Source organism: Podarcis erhardii (genome assembly GCF_964252035.2).
Source record: "Podarcis erhardii genome assembly, chromosome: 6".
In the NCBI taxonomy this organism is placed as follows: Eukaryota; Metazoa; Chordata; class Lepidosauria; order Squamata; family Lacertidae; genus Podarcis; species Podarcis erhardii.
Genome location: NC_138510.1, coordinates 35,919,980 through 35,943,108, shown reverse-complemented (window position 1 = coordinate 35,943,108; position 23,129 = coordinate 35,919,980).

Sequence of the window (23,129 nt, the reverse complement as noted above, 5' to 3'; positions counted from 1 at the left end):
TTCCTCTATTATTCTATTATTATAGTATTCAGTGATGGAAAAATGGATAACACAATTTTTTTTTCAAAAGAGGGGGAAGGAACAACTGTTTCTTGTGAATTACAACTTTTATCTGGAATTTGCAGTCTTTTATATTTATGGGATAATTGAGGAAAGCATATTTTCCCCATCTTCTGGCTTCCCCACTAATGTTTTCAAAATCTGTGTGAACATCTTGTGACAACAACACCTCCAAACCAGATTGCTGGATTTCTGATTTGCTTTCAGCACGGGAAAATTGGTGCAAATAAGACCTGCTTCTATCATCCTGGATTGCTGAAAACAAAATGGCTAGTTGTGCTCAGGTGAGAGAGAAATGAAAGTAGAGGTGTGGTAAAAGAGAACATATGCTGGAAAACACACACCATACATGTGACAAACCTGTGGGCTAATAAACTGCATGCATTATGTGTTATTTATACTTAGTGTATTGGATTTTCTGCGGTAAGGGGACATTTGGATTAAATGGAAAAGTAAGGGCTTCCATTTTGATGATGATGATGATGTGGACCATGTGAAAAATATATGTGCATGAGCAACACTGATTCTACACCCCATCTGGAATCACTCGATTCTTCCTAGTTTAACCTCGCTCTTGAAACATATCACAGTGGACAGCAGTGGAGATGTCATCAAAACTCATATTTATGGACTCATAAATGAGAGTTTCTGGAGATTGTGTAATTCCCCTCTCATCGGAGAAGATTTGGAAACTGACTTCTTTTCTAAGCCCCCTCCCACTGATTCAGTCCTTTGAGTTTTACCCTGCTTTTCATCCTAAAGTAGGATGAACACTGCAGTAGTGAAGGCACAAAGCAAGAAAGAGTTAAGGTGTCATTTGGGTGGCTAACAGCCCTACTACATCTCTAAAGGACAAACCCATTCCAACTTGTCATTGCCTGGTGCAATGTATTTTTCTTATATTTAACAATGGGGATCTGAACAAAAGACATTTCATTAACTTGACTATCACTTGCGTGCAGTCTAAGCTGCTAAACTGGCTTGTTCATCAGTTTTAAGGAGCGGCTTCACATTCTGGTTAATGTCTCTTTCGGAGGCGTAAATGTAATTCATCCTGGTATTTAGAGAGAGAGAAATCACTCTGAATCCTGCTGAGATTCATTGTCCGTAATGCCTGGCTCAGAACAGTGCAGGGCCCCAAACGTATACTGAACACAAGGGAATGATTGACAATGCTGCATCAATTCCTTAAAGAAGTTTGCTTTTAACTGAGAAGTACTGAAGGAAGGTGTGCTGGAGGTTGGAAAAGAAGGCTAAAGGGAGGGCGAAGCAAGCCAGGTCCCTCCGTTATAAAGTTTTAATTAATTTAAAAATAATGCCTGGGAAAGCAGAAGCCCAGTTGCAACACCCTCTCCAATTATATGCTTTGTTGGCACGAATGGCCTGCTGATAACTCAGCACACACCTCCATTTGCATTTAAATTAAAAAGGATATTTTAGAAATAAAGACCTGTTTGTTTGTCTCAGAAGATGCCTGAACCATTAACCCGTACATTCTGTTTGAAACAGTGGAGGCTAGTCCATTAGGGAGAATGAGGCTCTGCCCTCCCAACCTCAGTGTCCCCTCAACCAGACCTCCACCTGCCTGCCTTCTTACTTACAACTGGTCCTGGGTGGAGTGGCACTTGCTGTCACCTTCTGCCTCAGTCTTGCCTTTGTAGAACTAAGTAGGGAGGATGAACTAATTGGGAAAATGGAGACCAGCTCAGTCGGTAGAGCATGAGACTATTAAAGTTGGGTTACGGGTTCAAGTCCCACATTGGGCAAAAGATTCCTGCATTGCAGGGGGTTGCACTAGTTGATCCTCTTGGTCCCTTCCAACTTTATGATCCTATGAAAACTAGAATTAATTGCCTCTGCCTGCCATTGGCTCTGGCTCCACCCAGGGCTGTCTTTAGCAGATGTGGCGCCGGGATGCAAATATCTGCCCAGCGCCCCCAAATTACCATGGATAGTGTTGAGGTGGCCGTAGCTGCACACTGCCAGCCATCGGGGGGGGGGGACTCTCCCCTATGCCACTGCAGGACAGCATTCCTCACAGAGGCTTGGGAGTGAAGTTGCGCCCCTCCCAAGCCTCCGTGGGAGGAGAGTGCAGCTTCTTTTCCAAGCCTCCTCGAGAGGAGAGCGATCCCTGCAGAGGCTTGGGAGGGAAGCTGCGTACCTGTCAGCCATATGGTTGGAGAGGCGCAGCTTCCATACTAAGCCTCTGCGGGGATCACTCTCCTCCCAAGGAGGCTTGGGAGGGAAGCTGCAGGCCCCCAGCCTTATGGTTGGTGGGGCACAGCTAGCAGGGGTGCAGAGAAAAGGGAGGCTGCAGGCAAAGCCGCACAGCTCCCCCACTTGCTGGGGCACCCCTGAGAGGCCGGCGCCCTGGCGCAATGCACCACTAAGCCCTATAGGAAAGACGGCTCTGGCGCCACCTACTGAAAGGCTTCCTGCTGTCTACCCTACCAGTTGCAATGGCTACAAGCCGCTACTGGTTTTAAAGAGTATTTTCAGACTTGGGGTGAAGTCACAGTCAATATAGAGCTTTCCCATCCTCTTTATTCTTTGGGAGCTCTTTTGGAACGGCAGAAAGAGCTCATGTGGTACCTCTGGTTAAGAACTTAATTCATTCTGGGGGTGCGTTCTTAACCCCGAAACTGTTCTTAACCTGAAGCACCACTTTAGCTAACGGGGCCTCCCACTGTCGCCACACCGCCGCTGCGTGATTTCTGTTCTCATCCTGAAGCAAAGTTCTTAACCCGAGGTATTATTTCTGGGTTAGCAGAGTCTGTTAACCTGAAGCATCTGTAACCTGAGGTACCACTGTACTTGTGTTTGAGTGCTAAATAGGGCTTGGATTCAAGCACAGTGGCATTCAGGATTACAAACTCTCATGGGGATAAATGTTATTGTTTGTAATGTGCATTATTCAGTTTTAATATAATTATGCAATAGTTGAAACCACTCATAATCCACTATTGAGCCAGACTTTAAAGCAAAGCAAAACAAGAACAGCCCTACAACCAGAAGGTAACATTGCTGCCTTAGCAGACAAAAAACACAGGCACTGCCCAGGCACGAGGATCAAGGGCTTGTCTTTAAAAAGAAACTGCCTTATTTAGGGAGTTTCCTGATATAGACTGTATTTCACTTCATAATGGTTGCCACTGCGTAATAGTCACACATCCCTTTTTCAGACCCTTAAATCGGTCCCCATAGCATTCCCTGCATAATAGTCACAGGGGTGAAAATGCCTTGCCAGTGGGGCGTTTTGTTTTGCTCTGAAGCATTTTGCTTTGCTCAGTAGCATTTCCCCACTTTTGTAAATGAAATGGCTCTTGGTGCAGCTGTTTCCCAGCCTCTTCCCAGGCCTGTCTGTGGGACTTGCCTGTTGGCTGAGTCGGCTCTCAGCCTGTGGAGGATGAGGCAGCCCTGTGCAGGGAACAAAGGCGGTGGAAACTGAGGAGGCCTGGCTCAAAAGCTGGCAATGGAGGAGAAATGCAGTGGTGGCAAGGTGGGGCCCATGGATGTGCCCAGTGGCCAGTAACAGCTTATGTTGGGGAGCAAGGGGCAGAGGGGCTCGCGCCTGAGGCAGGAGGGCATCTGCAGTGGGCCGCCTGCTTCTCTGAGTGGGGTATGGGGCAGGGTTAGAGACCTGGCTAAGCTATGCATTTACTGTATTTCAACATGTAATAGTTGCCACTGCATAATAGTTGCACCCCCCTTTTAAAAAAAAGAAAAATCAGCATTAAAAATGAGACCATTATGCGGTGAAATGCAATAGGAGCCATCAGAAAGCAGCAACTTTATGGTAAAGATAGGTGAGAACTTCTGTTTCATTAATGCTATTTTTCTGGGCTCGAAGCCAGTGTTGAACGAGTGTTGAACTGGGAGACTAGAGTTCAGAACCCCACTTAGCCATGAAGCTCTTTGGTCTGGAGGCAGTATGCTTTCAAATACCAGCTGCTGAAAACCGCAAGTGGGAGGGAAGGGTTTTTGCTATTAGGACGTGGGTGGTGCTGTGAGTTAAACCACAGAGCTTAGGACTTGCCGATCAGAAGGTTGGCAGTTCGAATCCCCGCGACGGGGTGAGCTCCCGTTGCTCGGTCCCTGCTTCTGCCAACCTAGCAGTTCGAAAGCACGGCAAAGTGCAAGTAGATAAATAGGTACCACTCTGGCGGGAAGGTAAACGGCATTTCCGTGCGCAGCTCTGGTTCGCCAGAAGCGGCTTATTCATACTAGCCACATGACCCGGAAGCTGTACGCTGGCTCCCTCGGCCAATAAAGCGAGATTCGCGCCGCAACCCCAGAGTCGGCCATGACTGGACTTAACGGGGTCCCTTTACCTTTACCTGTTTGTGAGCTTCCTATAGGCCTCTGGTTGGCAACTGTGAGAACAGGATGCTGGACTAGATGGGATATTGGCCTGATTGAGCAGACTTTTCTTATGTTCTTGGAGGTGACCTTGGGCTAGGCACTGACTCAGTCTAACCTGCCACACAAGAAGATAAAATGGAGAGGGGTAAGACCCATGTATGTCACTATGTGGTCCTTGAAGAAAATGTGGCATATAAAACAAAACCAAAAAAATAAATATCTACCTACTTTGAGGCAGGAAGCCAAATATGCAAATACCTTTTGAACCGGCTTATAGCTTTTCTCTACCTGCAGTGGAGAAGAAACAACTGGATTTTAACAGGAACAAAATAGTAGCCAAGGACTGAAACTAGCAAACCCACTTTCCCCATATGCTATCCCCTGTATAATTTTCCCCTAGTAATGACTGAACTGGGCTTGCGGAGGATAATGCTCTTCAGCAGGAATTCCTGCCTGGAATTTTCCACTCTGGCCACATCTGCACTCTACATCTAAAGATGTGCCATACCACTTTAAACAGCAATGGCTTCCCTCAAAAAATTCTGGGAACGGTAGTTTGTTAAGTCATTAATAAACCCTTTCCCACTCAAATAGCTATGATTCTCAGAGTAGTTTAACAATGAAGTCCTTTTTCCAGGGAGCTTTGTGAACTGTAGCTCAGTGAGGGAAATAGGGGTCTCCTCAGCGCCCTTTGCAAGCTACGTATAGATGGGAGTCATTTCTGAATTCATTTTTGGGTCTGGAGATGGCATAGAAACCTCATCAGATATTGGTCTAACTAACCAGAGCTTTTTTTCCAGCTGGAGCTCACTGAAGCTCATCTCCAGCACCTCTGAGGTGGGTGCCATTGCCATTCTAAGAGGGAGAAGTTCATAGTGAGCTCTGGCACCTCTTTTTCTAGAAAAATAGCACTGGATCTAATCAACTCTGTGTATTAACTCAGAGAAACACATGCCCTCTGGCCTATGCTGCAAGTCACCTGACTTCTTTTCTGCTAATCGTAAAATGCCCTCCTGAATTCATTTTATGAAATCCTGGAAAGATGGTTTAGATGCCTTTCACTGCCACAAAAGGGGTAGAGGGGTTTTTTCCTCCTCCTCTATACTTCATGCTGAGACTCCTAGAAGAAAAATGGACCTGGTTTGTGATGATGCTTTCCAGGAGACATAAAGGATGTTTGTTTTTACAAGGAGCAAGCTGCTTTCATGTTTGTGTGTGGTTATATACGCCTCCAGGCATGCAATATTAAGTCTATTTTGGATTCCCGACTGCCAGGTGTAAAAACTCTTGCTGCTTCTGCTGTTAGTTGGCTGGAGGGTTCCACAGGGACACAAGGTTGTCAGCCACAGTAATAATGCTGCTGCAAGGCTACACTCCCTTGCATGCTAATGCAGAAGCAATTGCAAAACTCCCAATCATTTCCTCTCTTGGGGCTTAGGTCTGCCAAGACCAAGGAAATGTGACTATTTGCAATGTAGACTATTAGTACATAGCTTTACAGCAACACAGAATGAATTAGTTGCATGATCACAAAAAGTTGGCATCGTAAAGCTTGAAATCAATCTGAGCATTCCATTTTTGAGTAATAAAATTACACACACACACACACACACACACACATTTGCACTCTGGCAAAATGTGGAGTAAATTGATTTAAACAGATAAAATGAATTTTTAAATGATGTGGTCATTCTTTCTCTCTGCTTCCCTAGTTTTTCTGTCTCTTGTGAGAACTAGCATTTCTGCATTTTTGTGCTTTTCAATCCATCTCTCCTCTCCCTTTAAGGCATTGAATCCAGTCTCCACCCTGTTTGAGTTGGCAGAAGATGAGTGCCGCACCCCATAGTCAAGTCTGACTGGACTTAAACGCTCAGGGGTCCTTTACGTTTTTACCTTTTGTTTTCCCTGGAAAGGGGAGTGTAACTCTAGCCTCTATAGTAGCTTTGCTCAAGCCGCTGGTGACAGCATAGTTCACTGAGCAGGTCTCCCCAACTGGGAAGGAACAATCTAGAGACTCGTGAAATGTTAATCAAGTTACATAACTAATGTTGAGGTGATGGAGTGACTCATGTCAAATTCAACACGGTGTAGGGTAATCAGAGGTGACAGGCTGCAATGCAACCTTACATGGGAAGTAAATATCCAAGTTCAACATGCATAAACATTTTATTTGGATGACTCCTGCACTGAGCACTTTAGACTATATGACCAGCGAGCTATGGAAGTGAGTCCTAGTTTTCTTATCTGTACCCTTGAAAGAAAAAGAAGGAGTTGGAATGATGCCTGCTAGGGTATAAGAAGAGCCCAGGGCAGCTAGGCAGAAAAATTATCCTGTCGGCAGTTCAGTCTACATCAGAGGTTTTCAACCTTTTTGAGTCCATGGCTTCCATTGACCAACTACATTCTTTCTGTGGCACACCTGTGGGGCTCAGGAGCCCAGTTATGTCACCCCTTGCCTGCAGAGCTGTCAGCCTCTCACCTGTTTTTGAACACTTATGCTTCACTCAGTGCAAGAATTCCTGCTAGCCCCCACCCCCAGTGCTCTGAGTAAAAAGATCCAATTAATTGCTAGAATGGTTGCATTTCTGCTAGGAACACGTACAATACGGGCTTCCTAATTTCAAATCAAGCAGAATTTCATAACCTTAGGTTGGATATAGTCTCCAAGGGCTCAGAATCTGGTCTCTCTACCACTGGAAAAGCAGCTAATAAAACTGCAAACCAATATATCCTTCAAAAAAATCTCTCCTTGTTGGGGCCTCAGAGAAATGCCTTTATTTTTTCTTAATTATAAATATTGGAACACAATCAGATCTTAATAAGATCCTGCCTGCCCAGTTGCATGTAGTGCTTTGTGCAGCTGCTGTCTGCTATCTAATCTGCATTCCAGTGCAAGAGGGTAAGGCGGATCCATTTCCTTTGGACGATAAGAGCTCTCAGGCTTGATTATGCATAATGGGCTTCTCCCAAGTAGGGTTATTAGTGTGATTTCAAAAGTTTCAGAGAGAGAAAAAAACCCTGAATAAAATAAAATAACGAGATGATTGAAAAAAGTTCTAATGATGGATAGGGAATTTACAAACACTTATAGATCAAGTGATATTATAGGGGCAAATATTCTGCCAGGCTTGGCTGGCCATTTCTAACTGACAGAAGCACTCCCTGCCTTACTGAAGAACACTACCCTCTCCTACAACTGAAATATGAGTTCAAGGATCACTTTCAGGCCTCTGTTTCCCAGTGGAGTGTGGGAGGATCCTTGGATCTTCATTTCAATAGTTTGGTGTCCTGTTCTGAATGCATTGAAACAAGGGGAGGGGAAGGGCCATAGCTCAGTGCCAGAGCATCTACTTTGCATACAGAAGGTCCTGGCATCTCCAGGAAGGTCATGGGAGAGGCCCTAAACCCTGGAAAACCACTGCCAGTCGATATAGACCAGGAGTCTCCAGCCTTTGGGGGGGGCCTGTGGGCACATTTGCAAGCAGAAGAAACTCTTGTGGGCACCATACCCACACCCACACCCCAACCCAACCCAACCCAACCTATTCTACTGGCTACAATAGGATGCTTCTCTGAAGCCTGATTTAAGTAAGGAAACGCTGTGGATGTCAGGGTAGGTTTTTGTAGGTACATTTGCACCCATGATCACTTTGTTGGTGAACTCTGGTATAGACAACACTGACCAGGATGGATCAATGGGCTGACTAATATAAAGCAGCACCCTACATTCCTTTGAGGTGGTACAAACTAGCATTGCTGCTGACTTCTGGGATTCAGTCCACTCACTTTTTAATCACAAGGCCTTCTGTTCTCACCACGTAGGCTAACTTTAGGGTGCAATTCAACTCCCACCCCATGCACCAGCAGTGAGTGGCTTGGGAGCCCATGAATCCTAGGCTGACTGAGCCCCACTTTCCAGAATACCCCATTCCAGGGCCTTCTGCTGGCTACCAGTGTCAAGCATCCTGCTGATGGCACTCTCAGTCACCCACACATTCAGTGAGCAGAAGATGGAAGTGTGATACTGAGAAAGTTATGCTTGGATCACTCTGTGGTTGCTGGTGGGGAGCCAGCTTAGTTGGGTATCTCTCTAACACACACAAATCCCTTCCAGTCACGTGCAGTGGGGCTTTGGATTGTTATGCTTTCATGACCACCAGGACTCCTCCTTAACAAACCCCCGTTTGTGGATTAATGGAGAAGAACTCCATGAGAACACCATGCATTTAAAATATTCCCAGGCACATCCAGAGCCTAGCGGGCCCCCTGCTGCTGGCTGAACCCTCCGAGGCCTAGGGCAGGTGTACCCAACTGCCTGCTCCCTCTGCACGGGCCTGTTGATACTACTTTAGCAGCCATGGCTTCCCCCCAAAGAATCCTGGGAACACATATATTAAGGGTGGTGAGAGTTCTTAGGTGATATGCCCCAGGGCTACAATTCCCATCACCCCTAACAATTCTCAGGATTCTTCAGAGGAAGCCATGATGACTGTTAAAGTGGTGTAGGAATACTTTAAATGTATGGTGTGGATGTTTTAAGAATATTTCCTACTGCTCTTTACTTCCCCTACTAGTATATAGGCTTCTGGAAGTGTCCCTTCTTAATGCTGAAATGTTGGAAGAAGAGCACTGTCACATTTTCGTAGTATTGTTCTTCATCAAGTTCCACGCTAAGTACTTCATGGCACTTTCTCTTCTTAATCTGCTTTGAGAAATGAATTTCAGGTAAGGCTGCCTGGCTCCTTTGCTAAAAAACATTTCCCACGCTTCCTTTTGCTCCTGTGGCTCTTTGCACATTGAGATGGTGTGTTTATCAAGCTGTCTGTAGTAACATTCTGGCCTCTTCTGGTGAGAAGCTGTGGGTGATTTAGAACTCAAAAGTGTGTGTAATTCTCCTTACTTTATTCTCCACACCCCCTTTTCAATTCTACTGCTTGCTGAGCTCTTCACAAGATTCATTAGGGATGAGTCAAAGCATTCAATGGAAAAAAATATTATTTTGTTCACACCTCTAGACTTTGCCTTGCTAAAAAAAACCTGAAGCCACAAAAACTGAGATTATTAGAAAAAAGGTAATATTACATGTATTAATTTATTGGTGAGATTAATACTATATTACTGTTTGTTGTTGCTGTGTGAATAGTTCATCAGCTGCTAATTTCTTCAGCTTGCTTATTAAGGCACAAGCAGAACAGGCAAGATTTTGTAGCTGTTTTCTGGTCAGCTGGCAACCCAGAAGAGATTTCAGAATAAAGAGCAGCCATCTGTACCCAAAAGTTTTCCATGAAAGGAGCAGGGATATAGAAGGAGGCTGGCTCCAGGTGTATTGATGACTCCATTTAGTACTGCTGCAAAAAATGCTTGGCCATAGGCACACTTCAAGAGAGTTGATACCACCATTGCCACTCCCCAAGGGAAACGAACCATTGAATATGTTCATGAGGTTTAAGCATTGGAGCTACACATAGAGAACAATTCCTAGCTGACTCACACAAGCCTGCCAGCCATCTGTACTGTAGGAACGTGCCAAATGTACCCAAAAGAACAGCAGGCAGATGTCTGTAATGGCATGCCATTCACGGCCTGCTGAATTGGCTACTAGAGAAGTCCCATGCCAGCTCCTCATATTAACTTACCACAGTCTCCTTTTCTTGCGTCTTGCATTGCTTTATCACAGGCTTGATTATAGCTTTAAAATTGATATATTGCACTCTGGCACAGCCTGGCTGACAGGCTGCAATGAAGAATAGGGCTCCTGTACCTTTAATGGTTACATGTTCCTTTTCTTGCGCCTGTTTGTATGTGCATGTGTTTCCAGAGTGTCTGGGGATGACAAGCTGCGTCTGCCAAAATCCCATCTTCTGCAAAAGGCAGGAGACCCCATGTTCTCCATCTGATGCACAGGGAATAGGGAAGCCTGTATCTTAAAGGGGCCATCTCGTAGTCACGGTGTGGTGTTGGTCTGCAGAAAGAAAAGAGGCTTATGGAAATTGGGAGCAGGGGTTGTGTGTGGTCTGTGGTGAACCCACCCAAGAACACATTGGGACCTGTCTGTGGAATCTGAGCCACAGTTTGAGAAGCACTGTTCTCTGGGATGGAGTAAAAAGATAATGGAAAGACTGAAAACAAAAAGACAGAACTTTGCCCGTAGGAACTTAAAGCCGATTGAGTAAGCCATATACCACTTCCAGCAGTCTGCATTTCTAATAGGACTGCCTACCTCCTCCCTATGTACACATATCTGTAATTTGCAAAAAAAGGGACCCATTTGATTCAACAGAACCTCTTTTAATGCAAACAGCATGGGGTATGTGTCTGGTTGCACTGCACATCACATAGCTTGTGCGAGGGAGATTTCAGTACAGGGTGGGCAATTTAAAACCATATTTATAGCACATTGTTCATAACTCTCAGCAGTTGACTTTTAATAATCTATAGATTTCTCATAAAGAAAGAACATCGGCTCTGAAACATGCTGAGCTACAATAGATGTTCTTAACAGGCGGCACTTTTGAGAAAAGATTTCTCCTTTTTGCATTCTTTATGGAAGAGAACTCCCATACTCCCCAACCAGTTGCTCATGATGGCCGGGGCTGATGGGAGTCAGAGTCCACCAACATCTGGAGAGCCACAGATTCCTTACCCCTGCTCTACACACTTACCTGGGGAATAAGGTCTATGGATTTCAGTGACTTTTACCTCTTAAGTGTGAAATAATAATCCGGGAAGCATAGCCCAATATGTACATTCAGGCTATAACAAATGAGGCTTGTTTCCTCCTAATTCTTCCTTCAAGGAATGAGGCAGCAGGAACCTTAAATTTGCTCCATCTCCATGAAGTCCCTGTAATTTCACTCTTCTCCCCACCAGTGAGCCTTCCTTTCCTTCTGACTGTGTTCACTTTACTACCTAAGCCTGACAGCCTTGATTCCGCCCCCCCCCCCTGCTAGTTACAGAACATGACATTTTTGACAGCTGCCTCTGCCATTATTATTATTATTATTATTATTATTATTATTATTATTATCTTAATGTTGTTGTTTTGTGTTACTGTCAACTCAAATCTCCTGAAAGTGCATGTCCAGCCTGTCAGCAGAGGAAGAAGGGAGGCAGTGCAGGTTTTCCTCTCCCTGTCTAGCTGAACTCTGCGGTAAATGCTTGATATGGGGGTGCTGGTAAGGGCCAGAGGAGGGAAGGTCTCTCCTGATGATCAATGTCAGGAGGCAGGATGTTTCAGAGGATCCCTTTGGTTTAGTTGTTGAAAGCCACACAATGAAGGCATTCTGCCATATGCACATCAATGCGGTGTGTAAAAGGGGTCAGGAGAATGTGCTCATGTACGTCCATGACCCATGCTCATTCCCAGCCCTTGTCTGCTATCATGTTAGTCATTTATGAGATCTGTGCTTTCCCCTCTGCTCAAGGGTCTGGGGGAGGAAATAGAAAGGTTGGGGGGGACACAGACAATTATATAGATCTTGGGTGGCCCTACGTCCTGCTTGATAGAAGTCAGCTCTCTGTTTGAAGGGCTGTCAAACCTGGAGGACAATCCTCTACTTGAAGGAGTCCTCTGCTTGAAGGGCAGTCTGGCTCTAGTCCAGTTTAAGGATAAAGAACCCTCAGAAGGGGAAGCAGAAGCCTTGAAGTTGCCCATTCTCAGCCAGCACCTGGACAGCAGACTAAGCGGGCACTTAGGCCACAGTCTTCTCCTCTGTGGTGAAGAAGAAGAAGAAGAGTTTGGATTTGATATCCCGCCTTTCACGGACTTCCGGTCGGCGCCAGCGTTTGATGGCGGTCCTAGCCTCGAGCTCCGAGGCAGGACTGCTCCGTAAGTTCGGGTCTTACCCGCTACGGCAAGCGGGGGACCCCTAAAATCACAGGCGCTGAAGCCTGTGAGCAAGGAGATTCGGTGGGCACCTTTGCGCCCCCCCGGCATCGTGAAAGAGCCTTTTTAAAGGCTCCGGAGCGGCATCGGGGTGAGCGCGGTGCTGAGGATCGCTACCCAGCTTACGGAGTGAAGCCGCGTCGCCATTAACGGAGAGCGCCGATTCCTTTCTGAAACTAAAGATTGGCAACAACAATACCCGTGAGTAAGAACGCAAAATTAAAAACGGGACTTAAAAATCTAGAAGATTTGGCTGAAAACGGGAAGGCAAAAATTAAGGAAGTCAGCCTCCCGGATCTGCATGATTAACGGAGCAATGAAAGACTGAGCTGTGTTTAAACGGACTTTCCTTTAACTCTTATTAAACCAGACATCGAAAGGATCTCCCCCCTGTAGTGCAGGAGAAGGGGGGGAGGAAACAGAATTAATTTAACCTGCAAAAGAAAGGGATAAGGAATAAAAAACCTCTGCTGCTGACACTTCTGGTCAGGCTGCCGGAGCAGCGATCGCATGAAAAAGGAACTGTCAAGTGAGCTGTCAAAAGACAGTGGCTACAAAATAAGACTTATTTGAAACATATTACTTTGGTGGATTACAATTTTAACAGTAAAGTGCTACAAATTAAAGACTCTTAGTGGGACTTTTGCCTTTGGACTTTCTGTTTCTTAGTTGTGGGTGCCTTTGGATGGTTACAATTTCCTCCTCTAGAGGGCTTTAGTTGTATTACGGTGTATCCAGCGGGATTTTCCACTTGCAACTTTCCTGTGTGAATGACCTTGAGTTATGAGCAACCCGCCAGAAGAAATTTCAACAAGAAGTAAAACAAAGCAGGCTCAAAAACAAGCTCAAAAAAGAGGCTCTTTATCAGGAGCAGCAGCTGCACAAGAAAAAATAACAGCAGCATCAATGGAGTCAATGACACAGGCTCTGCTCAAAATAAATCAGTCATTAGAAGTACTCACCAAGCAATCTGCAGAACTTACTAAACAGTCTACAGAGAACTCTAAGAAACTGACGGAGCTGACAACAAGACTGGACCTGAACACAACAACAATCTCATCTAATACAGATTCTATAAACCGTTTGGTTCAAGAGTCTACGGAAACAAGGAGAATAGCTGAGAGTGCTAGGTCTACTGCTGAAGAAACCAAAGGAAAGTTTGCGCCTATTGCAAAAAAAGTACATGAACATGATACAGCATTAGCCCTACTAGAACTGGAAAGGAAAAGCAAGAACCTGAAATTAAGACTGGTTCCAGAAGAGGAAGAGGACAAGCTTGGGGAATTCCTCACAGATAAATTTCAAGATTTTTGGAATGATGAGTTAGATGGAGAAGAAGATGAATTTGTGATAACCTCAGCCTTTCGGATTGGCAGGAAGCAAGGGAAGAAGCCAAGAGACTGTTTAATTACCTTGGGATCAAAGGAACAAAGAGACAAAATACTGAACCTACATTTCCAGAAGGCCTTGGTCATTAAAAATTCTCAGATCCAGATTTTTAAGGATATTCCTAAATACTTTTTGGAGGTTAGATCTCAATTTAAAGAATTAGTTGATCTACTTAAACAGAATAATATCCCATTCAGGTGGGAATTTCCACAAGGGCTGTCCTTTAACTTTAAAGGGAAGAAAATTAAAATAAAAACAAACCAGGATAAAGAACTCTTTTTGGAAAGAAATCAAGAGGATCTTCAGAAAGGAACTGTTAGTGAGGGGGAAGTACCGGACATTTCAAATCTATCATTTGGACTGAACCGAGCACCGACCGAGGAGGAACAACAACTTGGTGCAGTCGGTGGAAGAGCTACCCAGTAACAAAAATGTCTCTGCAACTCTTCAGCTGGAATTGTAATGGTTTGAACCACCCTCGAAAAAGGGGTCAAGTATTTCATCTATTAAAGAAGGAACATCTAGATGTAATCTGTCTACAAGAAACACACATTGCCAGGATACATAGAAAACTTTTAACAAATAAGAGATTAGGATAAGAATTTATTTCATCAGATAGAGTTAAGAAAAGAGGAGTTGTGATCTATGTCAAGGAAAAATTTGAACCAAAACTGATCTTTAAGGATGACCAAGGAAGATACCTGGCAGTGGAAATTCAAATTCATGGAGAAAAGATTTTGATTGTTGGAGTTTATGCACCAAATGAGGGGAAGGCTGAATTCTTCAAGAAGTTGCACGAGACTTTAATGGACTTTTTGGATTTTAAAATTATAATGATGGGTGATATGAATGGAGTCGTCTCCACAAACATGGATAAGGCCCAAAGACAAACAATATCTAATGATGGAAGACTACCAAAGACATTCTTCGAACTGACTGACACTATGGACCTGATTGACATTTGGAGAACTAGGAACCCTCTGGAAAGGGAGGGGACCTTCTTCTCTGAAGCAAAAATGACATGGACTAGAATTGATCAAATATGGACTTCTAGTAATCTGGCATCAAAAGTTAAAAAAATAGAAATCTGCCCAAAGACCTGTTCTGACCACAATGCTGTCAAGATGGAAATGAAACTGACAACAGCTGGAACCTTTAGATGGAGAATGAATGACACTCTTTTTGGAGATGAAGAAATTTGTAAAAAGGCCCAAAAGACACTTAAAGACTACTTCGAGATTAACCTGAGATCAGACACTGAAAAAAGAGTTATTTGGGATGCAAGTAAAGCCGTGATGCGTGGCTTCCTAATACAACAGAATTCAATAAAGAGGAAAAAACAGAATGAGAAGAAAGAGAAAATTTGGAACCTAATAAAAGAAGGGGAGAAGAAATTGAGATCTAAGCCTAAATCTCAAGAGATATTAAGAGAAATAAAATTCTATCAAACACAATATATGGAATTGATGAATCAGGAAATAGAATGGAAAATTAAACAAATGAGACAAAAGACTTTTGAGTCTGCAGATAAATGTGGGAAGCTACTGTCTTGGCAATTGAAAAAGAGGCAAAAATTGAATACAGTGACATCACTTGAAGTAGATGGGAAGTCTATTAATAAACCAAATGAGATAAGTAATTGTTTTCAAAGTTTCTTCAAGAAATTATACAAACAAGGGCCAAAAAACGAACAGGAGATAGAAGAATTTATTGGAAAATACGGCTTACCAAAAATCTCTGAAAATAATAGAAGGAGTTTGAATGAGAAAATTACAGATCAAGAAATAGAGAGCGCCATTCAGGATATGCAGCTGGGAAAATCACCAGGACCAGATGGACTAACTGCGAGATACTATAAAGCACTGAAGGATTGGTTAATACAACCATTGAAAGAAGTTTGCAATCAAATTTTGGAGGGGAAAAAGGCTCCCGAATCGTGGAAGGAAGCATTCATCTCACTTATACCGAAGACAGAAACTGAGAAACATCAAGTTAAGAATTACCGCCCTATATCACTCTTGAATGTGGATTATAAAATTTTTGCAGACATTTTAGCAAAAAGATTCAAAAAAGTTTTGTTAGAGGAGATTCACAGGGACCAAACTGGCTTTCTACCAGGCAGGCAATTGTCAGACAATGTGAGGAATATTATAGACATTTTAGAACTTCTGGAAACTGACATAAATAGAAAAGCTGTTTTGATTTTTGTGGACGCAGAGAAAGCCTTTGACAACATTTGTTGGAGCTTTATGAAGAGGAATCTCCAAGGGATGGGGGTAGGCAAAAACTTTGAAAATGGTATAAGTGCAATTTACTCTGAGCAAAAGGCCAAACTAATTGTAAATGGTATGGTTATGGACGAAATTCCAATAGAGAAAGGGACACGACAGGGATGCCCAATTTCCCCTCTATTGTTTATATCGGTACTGGAGGTTTTCCTAAATATGATCAGAAGAGACCAGCTGGTTAAAGGTATACAGGTCGGAACTAAACATTATAAGTTAAGAGCATTCGCAGATGATCTAGTCTTGACATTACAACAGCCAGAAACCAGTACAAAAAGAGTTTTGGAACTTATTGAAATATTTGGTCAGGTAGCAGGTTTTAAATTAAATAAACATAAGACAAAGGTGTTGGAAAAAAATCTTACGGTCGGGGAAAAAGATAGTTTTCAAAGAGAAACTGGTTTGGAAATTACTAAAAAGGTAAAATATCTGGGGGTGAATTTAACATCTAAGAATGTGAACCTATTTAAAGACAATTATGAGAAATGCTGGGCCGAAGTGAAGAAAGATTTCGATATATGGTCAAGATTGAGACTTTCCTTGTTAGGCCGAATTGCTGTTATCAAGATGAATGTATTGCCGAGATTGTTGTTTCTGTTCCAGACATTGCAAATTTTAGATAAGATGGACTGTTTCAAGAAGTGGCAGAAAGATATATCTAAATTTGTCTGGCAGGGCAAAAAACCCAGAATAAAATTTAAGATTTTGACTGATGCAAAGGATAGAGGGGGCTTTGCCCTGCCGGACTTAAAACTTTATTATGAAGCAGCGGCTTTTTGCTGGCTGAAACCATGGCTACTTCTTGAGAATACAGACATTCTGGACCTGGAAGGTTATGATAATAGTTTTGGTTGGCATGCATATTTATGGTATGACAAGGTAAAGGTACATAGAAATTTTAAAAACCATATTGTTAGGAAAGCATTGTATAATGTATGGAATCGATATAAAGATTTGCTTGAAAGTAAAACCCCCAGGTGGTTGTCACCAATGGAAGCCAAGGCGGTAAAAAGACTGAACATGGATACAGAGTGGCCAAAATATTGTGAAATTATAGAATATGATGGTGAAAAGTTGAAACTACAGAGTTTTGAGAAATTGAAACCTAAAGTTCGAGATTGGTTACATTATTTCCAGATCAATGAAACTTTTAAGCAGGACAGAAAACTAGGATTTCAGAAGGAGAGGTCAAAGTTAGAAACAGAATTGCTAGAACCCAATACCAAGAATTTGTCTAGAATGTATAATCTGCTGCTAAAATGGAATACACAGGATGAAACGGTTAAATCAGCTATGATTAAGTGGGCACAGGATATTGGTCATGATATCATGTTTGCTGACTGGGAGCAGTTATGGACCACAGGTATTAAATTTACGGCATGCAGTGCCCTGAAAGAGAACATAATGAAAATGATCTATAGGTGGTACATGACTCCAGTCAAGCTTGCAAAGATATATCATTTGCCCAATAACAATTGTTGGAAGTGTAATGAATGTGAAGGAACTTTTTATCACCTTTGGTGGACCTGCCCAAAGATTAAGGCCTACTGGGAAATGATCTATAATGAAATTAAGAAAATCCTTAAGTGGACATTTGTAAAGAAACCGGAGGCTTTTCTCCTGGGCATGGTCGGCCAATTGGTACCAAAGAAAGATAGGACCTTTTTTATGTATGCAACAACAGCAGCAAGAATCCTTTTGGCGAAGTATTGGAAGACTAAAGAATTACCTACTCTGGAAGAATGGCAGACCAAGGTGACTGAATTTATGGGACTGGCAGAGATGACCGGCAGAATTCGCGACCAGAGGAAAGAGACAGTGGAGGAGGACTGGAAAAAATTTAAAATCTATCTTAAAAATTGTTGTAAAATTTCGGAATGTTAAGATGTCAAGGGATTGGATACAAAGAATTACAGCTATAAATTGAAATTTATAAAATAGAATTTTTTTAAAGAGAATTAAATATAAAAATGGGATGAAGAATTGCTAAAAATTTTTAAAATATGGATGCAGGGAAGGGGAGGTTTGGGGAAGTCGTGTTATGTTTATTTGTTTTTTGTTTATGTTGTAAAATCAATAAAAATTATTTAAAAAAAAAAAAAAAAAGATATCCCGCCTTTCACTCCCCTTCAGGAGTCTCAAAGCGGCTAACATTCTCCTTTCCCTTCCTCCCCCACAACAAACACTCTGTGAGGTGAGTGGGGCTGAGAGACTTCAAAGAAGTGTGACTGGCCCAAGGTCACCCAGCAGCTGCATGTGGAGGAGCGGAGACGCAAACCCAGTTCCCCAGATTACGAGACTACCGCTCTTAACCACTACACCACACTGGCTCTCAATGCAGCTGGTGAGGTGCATTATATTTCTATTTAAGCTATGGTAATACATACAGTTGCATCTATGCATATAAATTACCTTGTGAAAATGTTCTGCAAATCTGCACCCTCTTATGGGATGATAGATTTCATCTGTCTTTCTTTGGTTCCCTCTTTGCTCTAGTTATGCTCATGATGCTCTGCTTGAGAGCCTCAGTCTGGGGGCAGAGAGGGAAAGATGAACCCTGCCAGCAAGAGCTTTGCATAAGTCAAGTGAGAACAGAGGAAGACTGAATGGGTAAGATAAATATTGCTCTAGTTAGCTTACTTTCCCAGCCACACTTTTCTCCAAGGCCTGTTGCCCATCTCGTCCAACATTCTGTTGTTCTTGGAAACCTATAAGCAACGCCTGAAGGCAAAACAGCTCTCCTTTGTTTGTCCCTCCACACCTGGTATACTATCTTTGCACTTGGAGGTTCCACTTAGCTGTTGTGACTAACAGCCATTTTGATATGATATGCTACTATGAAATTTTCTAATAATTTTTCAAAGACATCTAAGACTCCATCTTACTATGCATTTGAAGTAGTATCATACCAGTTTAAATAGCCATGGCATCCCCCAGAGAATCCTGGGAAGTGCAGTTCGTTAAGGGTGCTGATAGTTGTTAGGATATGCATATTTCCCTCAGAGTCAGTTCCCAAAATAGTTTAGCAATCAATCCCCCTTGTCAGGAAACTCCGGGAATTGTAGCTCTGTAAGGGGAATATGAGGTCTCCTAGCAACTTTGAGCATCCTTAACAAACTGTAGTTATAGGATTCTTTGAGGAAAGCCATGATTACTTAAAGTAATATAATGACAATTTTCAGTGATTTTGTTTTTATTGCTTCAATGTCTGTTCTTCTGCAGGAGGAGGGAGGGGGAGAGGGTTATGGTTTATTATGTTTATCTCCTGTAGGAAAAATAATTTAAAAGGTGGTACAATACTGCTTTAAATGTATAGTGCAGATGGGCTTTTATAGACCCTGGAACATTGCCCTCCAACTCCAAGGAAAGCACACCAGAACTCGTTCCCCCATCAACTGATCACACACCACTTCGGAATTTGTCTCTGATCTCACCAGTCATTCCATGACAGTGATGAAAATGAAACAAATGTCTTGCAGGAGCTGTTGTGTTCTGCCAAATAATTTTTTTCCCAGAAGATTGGCATCACAATAAGCAGCAAAGGTTACTCTTATTAAAAAAAAATGAATCTCACTTTTCAGCCATCTCTGTGTGGAACTTTTCTCCCAAAAACCAGGTAGCTGTATGGAACCTTTATCCCCCAAACCACCCTTTGTGTACCCATTGTAATGTGTGAAAAGGGCTCATATGCCCAGTGAAAGAGGATCACAAAGTACCACTTACAACAATGATGGACTATAGTGATTTGTGTCAGCAGCACATCATTGAAGTAAACATAAGTGGTACTTCTTGATCCCATTTCACTAAGTATATGAGCATGTTACAATAGACACATGCAGAGAAAACAGATGCAAACAGCATTTGAATAGATTATCAAAATGCTGTTCTTGTCACAGTTCACATTAGAAAGAATTTTGAAGTATTTATTGTCTTTTTAAAAGGTTAGAAATCTTAACAGTTTGCATGTACGCACATCATATATGCCCATTGTTGTCACTGTTAAGTCAGGCCTTTTCATAAAGGAAAGTGAGATTTTCCTTGGTTGCTGTGGTGTTGATGTTTCTCTGACTGATAAATAGCCTCCTGTCACCACTGTAGAAGCAGAAAAAAAGATTGAAATGCCAGGAGAAAAACTCTCAGTGGTTTTCTGTCCCAACCAGCGAGGCATCAGCTACTTCAGCAAGGAAACTGTATATTTCCAATTTTGCTTTATAAATTTAAGGAAGTTTCAACAAACAGATGAAAGAACCCCTCTCGTGTGTGTTTATGATCCATATGTGCCCCACAAGGCCAGTGAAACTCTAGATGTACTAGGTAAGATATAAAAATCTGATGAGCTGCAAGGGAGCTGTTAGTTCCTTTTTCTCATATGGGGGAACACACGCAGAAGTACTAAACCTGAAGGAGTTCAGAGGGTGATGTTTGAATTGTTTTCCTAGGAACAGAGAATGAGAAGAAGTGAGATTAGTAGAGACTGGTACAATCTTCACATTGCTATCAATGTTATAGCCTTGGCACATAGAATGAGAATAAGGGAGAGATTATTTGTGGGCTAGTCTTTGGCATTTTTATTCAGAAACCCCATTGTGACCAGCTGAGATTACTCCTTTAAGGCTGTAATCCTATACACGTTTGTAGGAGTAAACCCCACTGAACACAATGTGGCTCACTTCTGATTAAATATGTATAGGACTGGTACATTAGTGTGCATAGCATTGCAGCCTTAATCTTACAGGATTGTATGATCAATTTGCCAACAGTAGCAAAAAGATATTATATACAATTTAAACATTTTTATCCTTCTGTAAATAAAAGGGCTCCCACAGTGGGTTACATGAGATCAATAGCAAGCAAGATAGCCTAGAAGCAGCATTAAAAGGTGAGGTTCATGATTGGATACACTGTCTTGAGCTCCTGAATCTTAGCGTGAATGCAAATTCTGACATACCTTGGCAGGATATTGTTATCACACCCTCATCAACCATTTATTCAGTGGTGAGTAATCGGAGGCAGTATGCCTCCAAATACAAGTTGCTGGAATAACAAGTGGGGAGAGTGCTGTTGCACTTGTGTGTCATGGACTGGCTGGATGCAGAGGGATGGTGGGAGGCACCAGCTGGAGAACCTGAGGAGAAGAAGGCTCAGAGGCTGGGGATTGGTGGTGAGACAATAATGGGTGGACAGAGGGAGAAGAGGGAGAAGCCTGGGAGGAAAGGGTGTTGGAAACTGAGGAGGTAACAGGGTTTAGTGAGCAGGGAGAGTCTGTGGCAGGGGGAAGCAGAAGCAGAAGCTGAAGCAAGAGAGGAGGGAGGCCAAGAGGCAGAGATGAGTCAGGCTGGTGAAGAAGCCAGGGTGTCCCCTTGCTGCTGCAACAAGCTCCCATCCCCAGTAACATCCTTAGCTTTACTACTGGGACTTGCAACATCCAAGATTCTGCACGCTTCAAGACTTATCACCAGCATCCTTATCCTTTCTCTCTCTCACACACACACCCATTCCATATGGTACTACAAGGCTCACATGATTATCTCTGGGATTTTTGTGACCAAGAAGGACTTTTACCTTAGCTGTGCCTAATTCCTCCCAGAAGTCTAGCCACTGGATCATTCTCTCCCTCTTGTCAAGCTGGACATTTGTCTGCTTTTTAAAGCTCTTTCTGCCTTTAGCAAAAGCTTTAATTTGCTGCAAGCTGATGCCCTGGCCTTGCACAGGCTCATCAATCTACCTCATTGCTGTCTCTCCTTGTTTGCCTGCCACTTCTTTTCCAGACTAAAAACATATTAGCATGCTAACTAGTTTTTTTTAAAAAAGAAAAAAATCAGTCACATTATATATTTTACGCTCCTGATCAGCGTTCTGTGAAATTTCCAGCTGGTGACGAAGAGGCTCTGGAATCATGAATCATGTAACCCTCACACTGCCTCCAATTATAAAAGAATCGATGGAGACTCTAGAATGCTGAAGAAAAAATAAAGCTTACTTTGTGCTTTGTATCCTACATGCACACAAAGAACAGCACAAGATGGAGAAAAGGATCCAACACTTCTTCCACACCTGTTAAATTTGCCCCTTTGCAGTACTAATACGATGGTTGGTTGGCAGTTGTTGTTACAGTTACAGGTTCAATGAGATTTTAACTAACCCTGCTACTCTCCTTTCCTTAAATGTACTATCCAATCCTAACAGCATGCAGGCCATTTACAAGAGCAATTTGGTATGTGGCTTTAAGAGAAAATGTGTGCTCCAGGTGCTATGTGAAAAGCAGGGGCTCTCATGAACCTTTCAATTTTCTGCTTTCCTGAAATGTAATTCTGAGCAAATGGCTAATAGTGTTTTAATACAGTATTTCTTTGGAGATGGTGCCTCACTTAAAAATACTTTTGTTCATGTCCACGTGTCCATATGAATCACTGCAAAGTATTTTTAGTAGTAGTATTTTTAGTACTAGTACTGCATAGTATTTTTAGTAGTATTTGCAGTTGCTTTAATGAAATGCATCTACTTTCATAAAATGCATCTATGAATCTAAATGCCTTTTAAAGTTTCCAAATGTGATCGCAATTCATTGTTTTCTTGACGCAGCAGGGATTGTCCCAAATCCTGGCATTGTGAATTTGATGTCATCTAACCTGGTATCTCATGCAGCTTTTGATTAAGCTTTCTGGAATGTAGAATTCTTTTTCTTTCCTATTTGCAGTATATTAGATTGTGGTCTCTGACAGATAAGTTGTACTTTCTATGGCCTCTTGAAGTGTGCTTTGTCTTCATCAGCCCATTGAACGCACAAGTTAAGTATTGCAAGGCACTCCTAGATAGGGGTGGTCTACATAACATTGGCAAACAAATGACTTACATACTTGTCTTTTTGAAGGCAAGAGAATCCATAGTAGGCAGCTGCATCTGGCAACCTCACTTACAAGCAATTGTTTATGTGGCTACATTTGCAGAGAGTAGTCTCTTACATCTGGAAGGAAATAATGATGCTGAGTTGTCTTTTTGGATGCTGTGATAGATGGGCTGGCCAAAAGAATCACAGGCTAATAGTTTAAATTGGACTTGGCAATTGAATCTGCAGTTTGATTCAACAAAATTAGTGGCATCTGAGTGACCTTGAGAGTCTGAATCATGCAGCCTCCCCAAGTTATATG